Raw genomic sequence first — 13,683 nt, 5'->3', positions numbered from 1 at the left:
ATCATTTTTTGGTTACCTTAAGACAGTTCCCCTTTGAAATGCCTCACTCATACTGATACTGTATAGAAGAGGTAAATGTGTGGTGCAATCTGCTGGATGCTGCCATAAGGTTCTGGCACTAACTTGCAGGTGCTGAAATCTTCAGTCAGTCATGTCTTTAGCCAGGAACACAGGCAAAATCAGCAGGAAAACAGAACTGAGGAAAAGATTAGGATGTTTACCTTTAAGAGTGTAGATTTACTAATTATGAACCTATTCCAGGAGATTTCCTAAGATTCGCTAAGAGTTTGGCATTATTAATCTATTTTTATTTTGTGGAGTTGTGCTTCTGTCCTTAAATTAGCTCATGATCTAACAAAGTATTTAAGTGTGTGTAACTTTAAATATGTAAGTATTTCCACTGACTTCAGCAGGAATAGACAGGTGTTAAAGGCAATGTCCATGCCTAAGTGGTTTGCTGGATTGCTGTTTTATGCTCTGAGGACAGTGTCATGCATGAAGTTTAGATTAAATGGGAGGGGGAAAAGGGAGCATTTAAACATGATTACATGCAGATTTCCCTTTACACTTTGCAGAGGAAAAACAGTATGCAAATACTGCATGTGCCTACAAAGATTCAACCTTTTTTTCCCTCCTTTTTGATCTCCTTAATTGTGACAAACAATTTGTCTATGAGTGCTGAGTAGCAGCACTCTCCTCCAGTGGCACCGTGGACTCAGGCCCCCGTTCTCCTGCTTCTGGCTATACTTTCCCACTCGGGTGCTCTTTCTCCAGTTCCACTTCTGTGGAGACAAGGTGAATTGTACCTCAGGTGGAACTGAGCCAAGGTAAAAATAACCAGGGTGGGGAAGGTGTTTCTTTTTTTAAAGCAGTCTCCCAATCTGGTTCACTACCGAACTGTACAAAGAGCTGCAGCAGCACAACTGAGGGAGTGTAAACAGCTTCATCAAACTAGTGCCACCAAAAATGATGCCTGTGAAGCTGCTTCCTTATTTCCTCTGTGTTACTGGACCAGCAGTGGGGAAGGTAGGAAAGTCCAAAGGTGAGTTTCTGCTCTCATCGCTCCCTCGCCTTTCACACTCCTTCTCTCTCCTGCAAGGGAGGGGTGAGAGGAGCACAGCCAAGTGCGGAGGCTGAAGTTTCTGGCATGGCGCAGGTCCGTCGTTCTCTTGTTCCCCAGTTCCACCTTGTGCTGTTTGTACTTGTCCCTGTGCTGGATCCTGCTGCCCACTCACTTTTGCTGGCAAAGCTGTTTGCATGTCCCCACTGCAAGCAAATCCTGGGAGTGATCCAGCTGAAAACAAAATATTCTTCTTCTCAGCTATTTTTCATTTGACTCCTTGCTCCAGCACACATGGCTGTGTCAGTGCAGTGCAGGGGGTTGTATGCAGGGGAGGGAGGAGGTTCACCGGGTCAAAGGTTTGTTCTGGCAGACTACAAAATAAACATGACATGGAATATCCAAACAAATGCACAGTTTACACTGTCATCACTATCCTTCAGAGTTAACACTCCATCCAGCAGATACGGGAAATTCAGTCTCTCAGTGCTGGGTTAAAGTATTGCAAATTCTGCATTATAAAGGAGGTGTCCTCTCATGAAACTCATGCTGTCTACCTGTGTGGGAACTGTGTGTGTGAGATACCTGGATGCCTCGTGCGAGATGCATCCTGCAGAGCCCAACTCTGTGAGTTTCCTGTTCAGACTGGTGCAGGAAGGTTGGGGCAACACACTGCTGAACTGATTATATGCTGATTCAGAAAGCACATGGGAACTCTAAGGGCTCCTTATCCTCACCACAGCTACCATCACTATTGCTGGTGATGACCTGCAGGTCTGGTCTGCAGATCTCTTCTCAGTGCCTCATGGAAGGGGCCTCCTAGGCAGCTCATCTGGGACACCCTTGGGCAGCAGGTGAGAGCCTGGATCACACAGCTTCCAGATGTTTTCATCTGTCAAAAAGATTGATCTATGGCAGTGGCTTGCTAGCCTCACTGGCAGCACCAGTATACCCGTCAAGAGTTTTTTTTTTTGTGCAAATGCAGGGCTCTATCTGTTCCTAGCTGGAGGGCTGAAAATAAAAGGAGAAACGGAAGTTTATTTTGAGAGTGCCATGTTGTACTGAGTAACCAACAGCCAGGAGATATGGATATAAAGTAGACAAACATGACAATTCTATCTTTGTGGCCCACACTTTTTTTTTGATTGTATTACTATTTAATTGCTTGCATTGTATCTGTCCAATAATACTATTTAGCATTATTATTGTTTAGTGTTGTGTCTTCAAAATACTTTACAAGCTAATTATGGCAAATGCATAATTTAGTGCAAAAAAGCACCTTGGGGTGGGACCTCCGTGTTTTACAAAGCATGACAGGCACCCGCAGTACTAAGTGTGCTGGATTGGTGAGCTCCACATTGGAGCAAAGTCAGTGGGAAGAGCACAGAACAATAATGTGGCTGCTACTCTGCATGCACGAAAGATCAAGACTTCACGAGACTTTTCCTACTGCCTTTGATGGGATCTGGAGCAGTCTCAAAGTAAGCAAGAGGGTTTTTGAAATAATTCTTGAAGTAATAGAATTTAACATAGATACTGAATCAACTTTTCTCCCGTAACTAAATATAAATCTTGTATCTTACAGTCAGAGGGAGTAGACAGGTCTGAAATGCTTGTTTCTCTTTGAACATAAGCATCACAGGAGCTGTAACATCTAAGCTAGGAATCAACAGTTGGCAGCCTGAATGCAGCCCTTTGCCTTGATCTTGATTCTCTGCAAACTATCAAAGACAACACTTTCACTTTACATACAGTAATTAATCCTCAATTTAAAAAAAAGCAGTAACTTCATAAAAAGATCAGTTCTTCACAGCTGGATTTGTTGCAAGGACAGTGTGAATCAGAGCAGGTGTTTGCTAAGGCAGGGCAGTCTAGCTGGAATCAGCTTCGGCTGGCACTTTTGCGAGACATTGCATTCTCCAGTTTCTGCTAAAATGGCACTTAAAAAGGTGCTGGGTTCACTTTTGCATGGAAAAAAAAATCATTACAGAAAATCAGGGCAAATCTGGCAGAGCTTACTTAGATGCATCTGCAGATACAAAGAGAGGCTTGACTAAGCAGGCAGGAAGGAGTGCCATATTTGGCTTTGTAGCCTTCAAATACAGGACCTTACTTGTTTCTATTCATTTCAGCTGTTTTATCAGTACAGAGTCAGGAAAAAAATAATGTATTGGCACTGGCAGGAAGTGGCTTTTGGAAAGTTACTTTTTTATTTAGATAGCCAGTGATCTTGGGGTGTGTAAATGATTTCATTCTCATCATTTATGTCCTCTCACTGCTTTGTGAAGTGTATAATCGACAGCTATCCAAAAGGGTGAGTTTAAGGCAAGGAATTCCTCCCCCCTCAAAAAACCCCTGAAGTCCTGTTAGAAGCCATTTTGCTCCACATTCACGTAATCAGTCCCCGTTTACGCTTCAGGAGTGCTGGCTTGGCAGCCAAAGGCAGCCGACGCCGTCACGTGCACGGCCTCGCTGAACGACGTGCCGGGCGCTGGGTCCCCGCGGCTGCCGCAGGAGAGCCCGAGCGCTGCTAGGGGCCAGAGGCAGCTTTCGGGGCCGGGCCCGCTTACCAGCCGTGCAGACGGAGCTGGCGCTTTCGGGCCCCAGTGGGGATGAAGGAAGACTGGAGCTGAAAGAGAGGAGAAGGCGGCTAATGGCGATGCGGGAAGGGCTTCTAGGATGTGTGCGCGAGGCTGAACGGAGCTGAGCATGGCAGGGGTAAGGAGCAACTGGACAGAGCTCCAATTTTTTTCCACTTTTTATTTCTAAATGTGATCCAAGAGTGCTGTAGAGCTGAGGTGACACACCAATATTTTATTTCTTTGTATTGCCTGTGATCCCAAATCTTCTCTGACCAGAAAATAGTTCTTATAAATACCTAGGGTTTTGTATTTACTAGCAAAACACCTCTTGACCCTTCTCAAAACACACACGCATACACAGTGCTTGTGGCCTTGCCTGGCTGTTCCCAAGGTCTGGGGTGAGCGGTACAGTCCTGTTTAATGCGTGGAAGGAAAACACCTGGAAATCCCAAGCAAAAGCGACCAAGATGGGGGCAAAGCCCTTGGCGAACACGGCAAGGAGCGTGCGGAGAGCGGGGTACCCTCCCTTGCTTTTGCGTGGGTATTACTTAGGACACGGACAGCCACTGGGAAGTCCGCTCCGTCGGCGGGGACGGTCCGACCGAAGAACTGTAAAAGGAGATCAGCTCCCGCGTCTCGCTCAGCCGCGGGGCGGGCGGAGCCGCCGGAGAGCGGCACGTCGCGCCGCCGCGGGGCCCGCGCTCCGTCCCGCCGGGGGATGCTGCGCGCCCTGCCGCGGAGGCGGGGGCGGAGCGGGGGTCGGGCCGAGCCCCGCGCCGCGCCGCGCCGCGCCGCGGGGGCCGCGCCGCCTTCCCGGCCGCGGGCGGGGAGCGCGCTCGCAGCGGCCGGGGCGGGGAGCGGCCGGTCCCTCCCTCCCTGCCTCCCGCCCGCCCTCCCCGCCTGCTCCCGCCGCCGCCGCCGCCCGCCGCCGCCGCCGATGCCCGGACTGCAGCCGCGGTGAGTCTGCCCCGCTGCGCTGCGCTGCGCTGCGCGGCCGCGCCGCCCGCCCGCCCGCCCGTGCGCGCAAAGTTGCGGCGCGGCCGCGCAAGCCTTTGTGCCGGGCGCCGCGGGGAGCGGGCGGCGGCGGGAAGCGGCTCTTCCCGCGGCTGCCGCCGCGCCGCCGCCGCGGCCCCTCGCCGCCCGCCCCGCTCCGCTCCGCCCCGCTCCGCTCCGCTCCGCCCCGCTCCGCCGCCGCCGCGGTACCTGCCGCTCTTTGTTCCCCGCCGCCGCCGCCGCCTTTGTTCCCTCGGTGCCGGCTGCGCCCTCGGCATCGCCCGCCCCGGGGCACGCCGCGGCCCCCGGGGAGGCGCCTCGCGGGCCGCGGCGAACACCCCCCCCCCCCCGCCAGCCTTTCCCCCCTTTTCTCGGGAAAGGCGAAAACAGAACTGCGGAGTGAGGGCACGAGAGTTCACTCCGCAAAGCTGCCCGGGTGCCGTCGCGCCGCGAAGCGGGGAAGGCGGCGGGGCTGCGGAGCAGAGCCCTCGCCCTGCACCGCCGGCCGCGCAAGGCAGCGTTTTGTGCGTGTTCCCGCCTCTGTCACTTGGCTGGGCCCGTCCCTCTCTGGAGTGATGTTTAGCAGCTTTGAAGGGTGAATTTCTCGAGCTGTTACTCTGAGCAGGTTTATTTCGAGGCAGTGGAGAGCAAGCTTAGGACAGAGGGAGCATCCAGCAAATTGCATGCAAACAGCACTTTGCTGCCGCTCTGCAAGCTTTCTTGCCTAGATGACAGAGATTATCTCCTAAAGTCTTTATCTCTTTGGTTACATATTTGGAAATTGTTCCTAAATGCTTACTCAAGCAAAGTTCCCACCAAAGCAAAAAGGAGTAAAACGAACTTCCTGGAAGGTCTGCGAGAGTTACGGCATTTCTTTGGTTACTTTATTATCTGTGCGAGGTCACTCCTGCTGCCGCGGATAAAATGTTGCCTGCTGAAGCCTTGCACTTTATGTTCTTTCCACTGCACATGGGCTCCTTTCTCTTTTCCTCTCCCCCTGTGCCAGCCTCTCCTCCTTTCCATGTTTCAAGGACTCCTCACAACCCTCCTACTTTCTCTTGTACCAGTTATTATTAATCTGTGTTACCGTAGCCCATGGGATGCCGCACGCGGGGAGCTTGGCGCTGACTTTGTGTCAGCTGCTGTGCACGCAGGGATTTAGGAGAAGGCCCTTGAGTCACATCCATTACTCATGCAGGGCCCCCTTGAGGTCCCCCCAGGTTCTTACTCCTATTTCTTCTCTTTTTGCCTTGGGGCTATTGCAGGAATTTGGAGGCAGAGCAGGTGCACACTTTTCAAGGTATTCAGAATGAAGAGAAAAAACTTTGAGTAAGAGGATTTCTCATCAGCCTTTTGAACCTTTCTCAGGATAGTGAAAACATATTCCCCACATCTCTTCTCCCTCCTTTTGAGGGTTGCCCCTGCTATCCTCTGCCCCTCTTCTTCCCATCATTTGTTCTTTTTCTTTTTCCTCTGTCTCAGTTTTCAAGGAGATCTCCCACCACAGGACAGGCAGACAAAGTGAGAAATGCCCGTGTGTAGGATCTGGCTGTGCTTGGCTAGTCATTGCCCGCGGTGGCCAAGCTAGCGCAACCTTGGCTTGGCGGGCGGGCGGGCATTTCTGGGTATGCCTCTGTCTGTTTGAAACGTGACACCTGAAAGAGGGATATGTGCAACCTCTGGCACATGGGTAGCTGACTCATGGGCTTCTACCATGTCTGGAGTTGTTTTGTAGCTCAGAGGAAGAGGTGGCAGCTGTCAACACCATGCAGCATAGCAGTCTCCAGTGCCCCACATGCACACGCGTAGCGACCTCCTGGTAAAATCAGGGCAGCCTGAATAATTCAGTTCCAAGACAGAGCAGTGCGTGTGTTCGGCACGGGAGGAGGCAGAGGAGCTGTGGGAAGTCCTTGGTGGAAGGGGGAGCCAACTGGCGGGCTCCTGCCGTGAAGGAAGATGAGGAAGAACATCCAAGACCTCCTGAAATGCTGAGGGACGGATGGGTGATGCCTGGGGAGTCTGCAGGGCTGTCCTGCTGAAAAAGCTGGCGGTGACTGCAGCGCTTGTTTGTGCTGCGGGGATGCCTGTGCTCCCCTTGCGCTACGCGCCCTACGCGCCTGCGGCAACCCTGCCGCCCCTCAAGTGAAGGACAGACCAGTACGAGTTTGAGCCTGCAAAATAAGCTCCTTTTTACTTAACAGGTTTCTAATCCCACTCGTTAGCTTTTCATCACAAGTGTAGAATGATGTTACTTCTTTTCTTCATAGTGAATAATGATGAATGAGAATGGCCTTTTTGTCCTAGTTATCTACAAAAAACACATCAAACTTCCGTTATTTAAACAATTATTTACAAATAACTCTCAGGAAGCAATGTATTTTACATCCCATGGATATCTTACCCTATTAAGAGCTGACTTGTTTAAGAGGGTCAAAAGAATTGTTTTCTCCTGTTAAATCTGATCAAAAGTTCATTAAAGCAGATGAGAACTTTCAGTTGGCTTCAGTAGCACTAGGCCAGACCCACAGCGTGCTATTTTTTGTTTATGTGTCAGGCAAAGTTTTTAAGCATAGACACAATGAAGTAATTCAAGAAGTGGTATGTGTTACTGGCTAATGATCTAATAGGTTCAAAATGCTTTGTCTCCATAGCCGTTAATTTTAAATTTTGTGTTATAAATGAAAGTAATAAAAGAATAATTGCTAGTGTTCCTTGCTTTGCAATTTTTACCTGTAGGGTGTATGTTTTTTCTGCTAGTAGGTTTTGGGCAAAGTTGCCTCTTGTGCTGACAAGTCTTTGCTTCGGGGAAATACGGACCACAATTTAGCCATTTTGCTGTGTTCATTGTGAGCTTTGTAGAACTCCTTTACCAGTGAGCAATTCCATAAACAGTGAGTTTAACTCAGTCCTGTTTCCTCGCCATGTGAATACAGGAATGAATTAAATAACAAATCCCAAAGAAGGCAGAAGAAACGCAGCTTGAAAGATCAGGTATAAAGAGCCTCATTCATCTGGGTTTATCTGTAGTGTAGGGATATGCCCTTACTCCATGAATCATCCCCTGACATCTGTTTGCAGCGATGTTTTCTTAGCAACTGTGGCTCTGTTTTAGATCTGGACTCTAAAAGCTGGTTTTGTTTAGAGAGATGATCCAAACTCTTACCAGTGAAGCTGTGTGCTTGGGCTGGCTAGCCCAATTTCTTGTCTTCCCTGGGGCACAATGAGTACTGGTTTTAAAAGTCTACAAACTGAGATGCTTTTTTATATATGTGCAAAGAGATGCCTATCTGTTGCTGAGCACAACTAAAGTGTTTTACCCAGCGTTATCTAGTCATTTTGGAGAGGACCTGTCAGGTTGTGACAATCTTCACCTTGATGGAGGAGATGAGCTGTGTTTGCCCCCATGCTTCCCTTAGCTTCCCCGCAGCTTTTATTTTAAACTGTTGAAGGCCTTTAGAAGTGGGAGAGAATGCCATCTCTGCTTGCAAACTTGGAGAAATGCTGGAAACGCAAATAGTGATTGTGAGGGCCCACTCCTAGCAACGTGCTTGTTTGAACAAGTAGCCGGATTAGTTGGTGGGATTATACCTGTGGAGTGTGGAGCACTGTGTGAGTAACACCTTGGGACTGGATCCATAAGATGAGATTAAAGTGAAGGTGACATTTCGTACATCTCTCACCTTATCTTCCTTTGCCTGAATTTCCTCCCTGCCTGGTGTGCCCTGGAGATGGAAAGTCGCAGTAATTAAGGCAGAGGTGGTCACGTAGGAACTGGAAGGTCGAGATTAGCTGATTTTGCCAGCTATCCTTTATGAGGAGGGTCTATACCTGGATAAGGTCTGGAGGAGTTTGTTACTTCATCTGATGTGGCTGAATTGGTCTGGATCATAAATGCTTGGCTGGGAGTACAAGCAGCGTGTCCACACTAAGGGGCAGGCTGTGTTCACCTTGCTCTGCCCTGTTCAGGATGTGCTCCTTCCCCAGGAGGAGCAGAAGTCATAACTACAGTAGCACAGCACCTGCAGCTACTGGATCAGCTTTCTGGATCCAGAAAATACCGTGTATGTTCCCCATAGCCATCTCTGCTGGCCTTTGCTAGGACATGGACTTGACTTCCAGGATGGACTTGCATCCCATTGAGCAAGCAGAGTGTCAGCAACAAGTATCACCCTGGAGGATGTATCTATTCTTCTTGGGATGATGCAAAAAGCGGTAAGACCCCTGATGTCCAGGTACTAGTAAGGCAATGAAGGAGACAGCCTCTATAGATCATCTAAATCACAATCTTCACAGCAGGAGAGGAAGAAGGCTGCTTCTGCAGAGATGCTGATGGACAGGGCGGAACAGTGAGTGGGGAAAAAACTTATCTGTAGCTTAACCGAGCATTCAGGAAGGGAGAAGTAGGCTGCTCTGGAGAAAGGACTGGTGCAAAATAGCCTCTTATCTCCCCACAGGAGGGGAAGTGGGGCAAAGTTTTGACTCCAGGCATAATGTCAAGCTCTGCTCTCTCATGGGGAGGCATGTTTGCTTTCTAGCCTTCCTGCAGACTGCTGATAACTCCCTACACAATGCAGCCATGCAATCTGGCTCAAGAGGTTTTTATGGAATTGCTAACTCTGATACAAGCAGTACTGAGTAGTCAGGGATGGGAGGAAAAAGAAAAGAATGATGTTAGTTCTTTGAGCTTTATTATTGCAAATTCTATCAAAGGAAGGGACAATTAAGAGGGAAAACAAAGCACTTTTAAATTATTTTTATGAAAGTGCAGGGAGGAGACAGAAATGCGAGTTTTACAGGAGAAAATTTTCCTTTCTGAATCTTCTGTCTTGCTGGCTGCCAAGAGAGAGACAAGCAGTTGGTGAATGATGAAGTAAAAAGGTGAAGCAGTGAGGGGGAATGTACTGCTGGACATGACTCGTTGATCTCCAGTGAAGAGCCCAGGTGACTGGCCATGAAAGGGCTGTAAAGACTCTGGAATGGGACAACTTCAGAAATGGCTTTTTTTGTTCTCGTGGGGACTTCGTTTCATGTTGGGTTGGTCTGTGTTGTTAACCTAAACGATGCAGTGAGAGAAGAGAGAGCTACCCTGGTGGGATTGAATCCCTGAAGGGGGCAGTGAGCAGCATGTCCTGTTTCTTGGACGTGCTCATGTCATGACCGACGTGGAGGTTTCATTTGAGAAATATTTCATGACAGCTGAAAATTCAATGATAAAATGAAGCTTTTCTAGCAAAGCTAGAACTTTTCATTGAAGGTAGCTGCATATTGTCTAGTTGCAAGATGTTTTCAAAGGAGGAGGGAAGCAGAGAAGCACTTGCACCTCATGTCTCTCGTGGAGACACCGTCTTTCTCGCTAATTTGGAAACCAAGGGGGATGCTTCTTTGTTTACCTTCTTTCCCCCAACTTAAAGGGTGAGATTCATCTCCCCAAACTACAGCATAGCTGTCTCCATGAGGTTGTAGTCCAGACTCCTTTAATAGTCACCAGAAAGGAATGGGCGCTTCTAGGCCGTGATTCGTGCACCCTAAATTGGACATCTAAAAATACATTGGACGAGCTGCCCTAAAAGTGCCTATTTCTCTCCACTTGTTGTACAGAGTTCAAACTATGCTCTCAGATGTAGGCCTCTCTCTTGTAGCTGCTTAATGTTAGGAGAGATGAATCTTAGCCAAAAGCATCTGAAACCACAGCATGGATGCTAGGAGGGCTCCTACTGTCTTTGTTTCTGCCAGCTGCAGCAAGCAAGCGTGCTGATGGCTCGTGCTGCGTAAGACAGTGTGCCTGCAAATGAGCGTACATCACTGTCCAGCTCGAAGTCTTCCTCTCCCCCGGTCAGTCACTGAGTTCAGCAAGGCTTTGACTTGGCCCCACAAGGAGAGACAATCTTCTACTATAAATAAGAGGCCCAAGTGGATTTGCAGAGTAGCTTTTCCAAGGTCGTCCATCAGGTTAGTAGCAGAGGTGGGAGCAATGACGACGGCTGCAGGCTCCCCGAGGGGTTTCCCTCTTGCGCTGTGCTGCCCTGCAAGCTGCCCCATGCCCTGGGGTGAGACTGGCTGCTTGGCGCTCGCAGGTGGACAGCCCCTGGTAGGTGCTCATTTCCTTTCCATGAAAACCTTTTTCACAGCCGTTTTCTCCTTCCCTGCCCCCTTCTCTTCCACCATCCGTGGTTCAGGCACATAGCAGAGTTACTGGGACAGCGCAGGTGGTTGTATGCATGCGCTCAACCTGCAGCGAACGGTTAAACATTGAAGTACTTTACTTTGTGCTTGCAGTTGCCTAAGACAGCAGGTATGATTATTTAATGATATTCAGAGGTAGGGCAGAAACTCTTTAAAATGTCATATCTACAACTTGCAGTGAGCCTCCTAGGTAGACCTCAGGGTGGTTTGGAGTCATGCAAAGACCTATAACCTGGTCTACTCTTACCTGTTGCTGCTGTAGATATTTTATTTAGAGGAATTAAAAAAAGCACTAGCTCTTCTGCAGAAAGCCTAACTTATCTGCACAGGTAAACCAAGTAGGATAAGGATGAAATTTCTCCTGAGTGGAGAATTAGTTCAGAGCAAAAAGACTTCTTTTGGTGAGACAAATGAGCTGAGGGTCTAGGAGGAGCATTTGTTGAAGGAATTCGCTCATACAGCAAAGATCGGAAGTACAGGCAAGCTCTGAGCGTTGAATGGATCCCATGCTCTTCTGATTTCAGACAGCCGCCAGCGAATTCTCCTGTTCTTTTTGATGAAAAAGAGAGAATTTGACAGCAGTGGAATAAAAAGGACACATCGCCTGAGCCAAGATTTGATTCCTCAGGTTCTGCTTAGGGGATCCAAGGTTGAACTCCAAGAGGTGAAGCAAACTGAAATTTGATCCCTGAGAGAGCAAGTGGGGAGAGGAGGGGAAGAGCAAACTATTAAATAAGAGCTGGGAGAAAAGCCAGCTGCAAAAATAAACACTGAAGATCAATTCGAGGTATTTCCTGGTATTGTCATCCTACTTAATCAACCAGTTGGACTGTAACAAATGGTTTCAAAGTTAGCAGACTGGTAGGGTTAAGGTGTTGTTTTCTTTTATTTTAAAGAAGCGTCGGATAAATTGTGTGGAATGTTGTTACAGGCGCAGAGCAGGGTGGGATGTTGGTGATGAAACACCCCTGGGACGGCGAAAGCGGAGCTTGTTGTTGTAAACGGGACAGCAGAGCCGTCCTCATTTAGAGTAGTAAAAAACCTGCGTTTTCTTCCCCGTTCTGTGCCCGAGGCACCGAAGCTGTTTCTGAGGGGGAGGAAGCAGATACTTGTGCAACCTGCGGGAGCACCCGGCGTTCCTGCGGAGCGGTTGTGCCCGAGCAGAGCTCCAGGTACGGCGTAGCTTTACAGACCGCCTTTGGGGACGGGTGCTCGCGCTCCGTTCAGCTGCGAAGGATTCACGTTTAAAGCTTGGGAGCGGCTCTCGGCGTGCTTCTTGCACGGACTGCCAGAGAAGCCGGGCCGCGGTGTTACCGTACCGAAAGCCAGCGCCTGAATTGCAAGGAAATTGAGGCATATCCTGTTCCAAGGGTTGGCGTTAGCGCTCACACGCCAAGCTGCTGCTGGATGACAGCTCTGAAAAGCTGAAAATCCTAGAGAAACCTGCCTCGGTTCTGCGTTCGCGTCGGCTCGGGGCGCCTGGAAGGGCCCAGCCGCCCCACTCGCGCAGACCGCCTTTCCCCTTGCTTGACTCGACTTGTCTGCACGTAACTTTGCGCTCGGTAATAATACTGCTGCCTCTCAGGCAGGGAGCTGCACGGGGTTTTGCAGGCGTTTGCCGTGTTTCGTCTCCGTTGTTAAGAAATCCTGGTTAGAGAGGAGAGCAGCCCGGGCGGCTCTGCGATCCAGGCGCCGACGAGAAGAGCGTATCGTCCTGCCTGTGCAAAAGGGGAGCGCGCGAAATGAGTAAGGCGTCCCTTCTTCTGACCCGTTCCTGCTTTGGAGTCCTTGGCTTTGCAACCTTAATGCTCTGTCGATGCAACTTTTCTGTGTAATAATAATAATTTATTCTAGTGGGTTGTTGCATAGCGCAAAGTTCTTTCTCTTGGGTTTCCTGTGTGCAGTTTGGCCGCTTGGCAACAGTACGAGCAAGAGCAAGAGTATTTGGCCTGGTTTCCACTGCAGACAGGAAAAGTTCTTCTACAGACTTGAAGCTATGCTGTAAATTAGAGATTTAGCCTTACGCGGCGATTTTTTTCCTAAAGCAACTAGTTCATTGGAAGTGAAGAAGGCATTTGTATTTGCCTGAAACAGTAAACAAAGGTGCTTTACTTGGCAGCGCAGTGCAGGGAGGCTTCTGAGTTATCGCAGGGAAAGCACCGGTTTGCTCCCGAAGCAGAGGGTCCCGGATAATTGATGTGAGAGATGATGCTGCTGAAAGGCCCTCTGCACGGCTGCAAAACCGGCACGGACACGTGAACACGCCGGCTGCATTTATGGAAAAGGCTGCTTTGCCCACGCTGCTCAAAGCGCATGGGGTAGGAAGCTGCTGAAAACAGACCCTTCCTAGCATTTTGGGGGGAATTTTCAGCTGAAAGAGTTATGTGGATATGAAAATCTTACTCTTTGGAGACGCGGCCCTTCCAGGTCAGAGCTGAGGTTTGCCGGGCGAAAAGGGATCGTTTGCACAGCTCTGGACTGAATTGGACATGCTTCAGGGAGAGGCAGACGACTTTGCAGCTGTCAGGCTGGGACCTATCATTTAAATTGTAGTTTGCCCTTCAGATTTTGGCAAGCTTGGTTGGCAATTGGCATGGCAAATCTTTTGTGTTCTGCCGCTCCCCGCGTAGAAAAGAGCAGCAAGCGCTACTGGAGGGAGCTGCATGCAGCAGGATCCCTTCTCTCTGCTATATTTAGTGATCAAAACAAGTTTGTGATCTTTACAGTAATACTTCCAAGGCAGAGAGGTCTAACATGAGACGTGCCCTTTCTCTTTTGGCTTCCAAATAAGCATCATGTTTCACTTTCCTCCCTTCCCCGACACCGTCATTGGCTCTGGCTGCCGAGATCTGTTGTGCAAACATT

General features: G+C 49.3%; 1 protein-coding gene and 1 long non-coding RNA gene across 5 annotated transcripts in view; one reads left to right on the top strand and one right to left on the bottom strand.

Moving 5' to 3' along the window:
- Positions 1 to 2,096: 2,096 nt before the first annotated feature.
- Positions 2,097 to 4,934, bottom strand: LOC134141199 (uncharacterized). The gene is made up of 2 exons (XR_009958554.1): positions 4,846 to 4,934; positions 2,097 to 3,689 (listed from the first exon to the last, which is right to left on the bottom strand). It is a non-coding gene; the product is annotated as an uncharacterized LOC134141199 (long non-coding RNA).
- SYNE2 (spectrin repeat containing nuclear envelope protein 2) overlaps positions 4,538 to 13,683 on the top strand; it is a 180,330-nt gene continuing 171,184 nt past the window's right edge. For 3 of the 4 annotated variants that reach the window (XM_062577244.1, XM_062577243.1, XM_062577241.1), the window contains exon 1: positions 4,538 to 4,599. The gene's annotated coding sequence lies outside the window, so the exon portion shown is untranslated. Of the gene's footprint in view, positions 4,600 to 11,889; positions 11,991 to 13,683 lie in introns of those variants that run through there. The other variant, XM_062577242.1, reaches the window with a different exon arrangement.

Source organism: Rhea pennata, chromosome 5, assembly GCF_028389875.1.
Source record: "Rhea pennata isolate bPtePen1 chromosome 5, bPtePen1.pri, whole genome shotgun sequence".
Lineage (NCBI taxonomy): Eukaryota > Metazoa > Chordata > Aves > Rheiformes > Rheidae > Rhea > Rhea pennata.
This window is presented reverse-complemented; position numbering and strand designations above follow the sequence as displayed.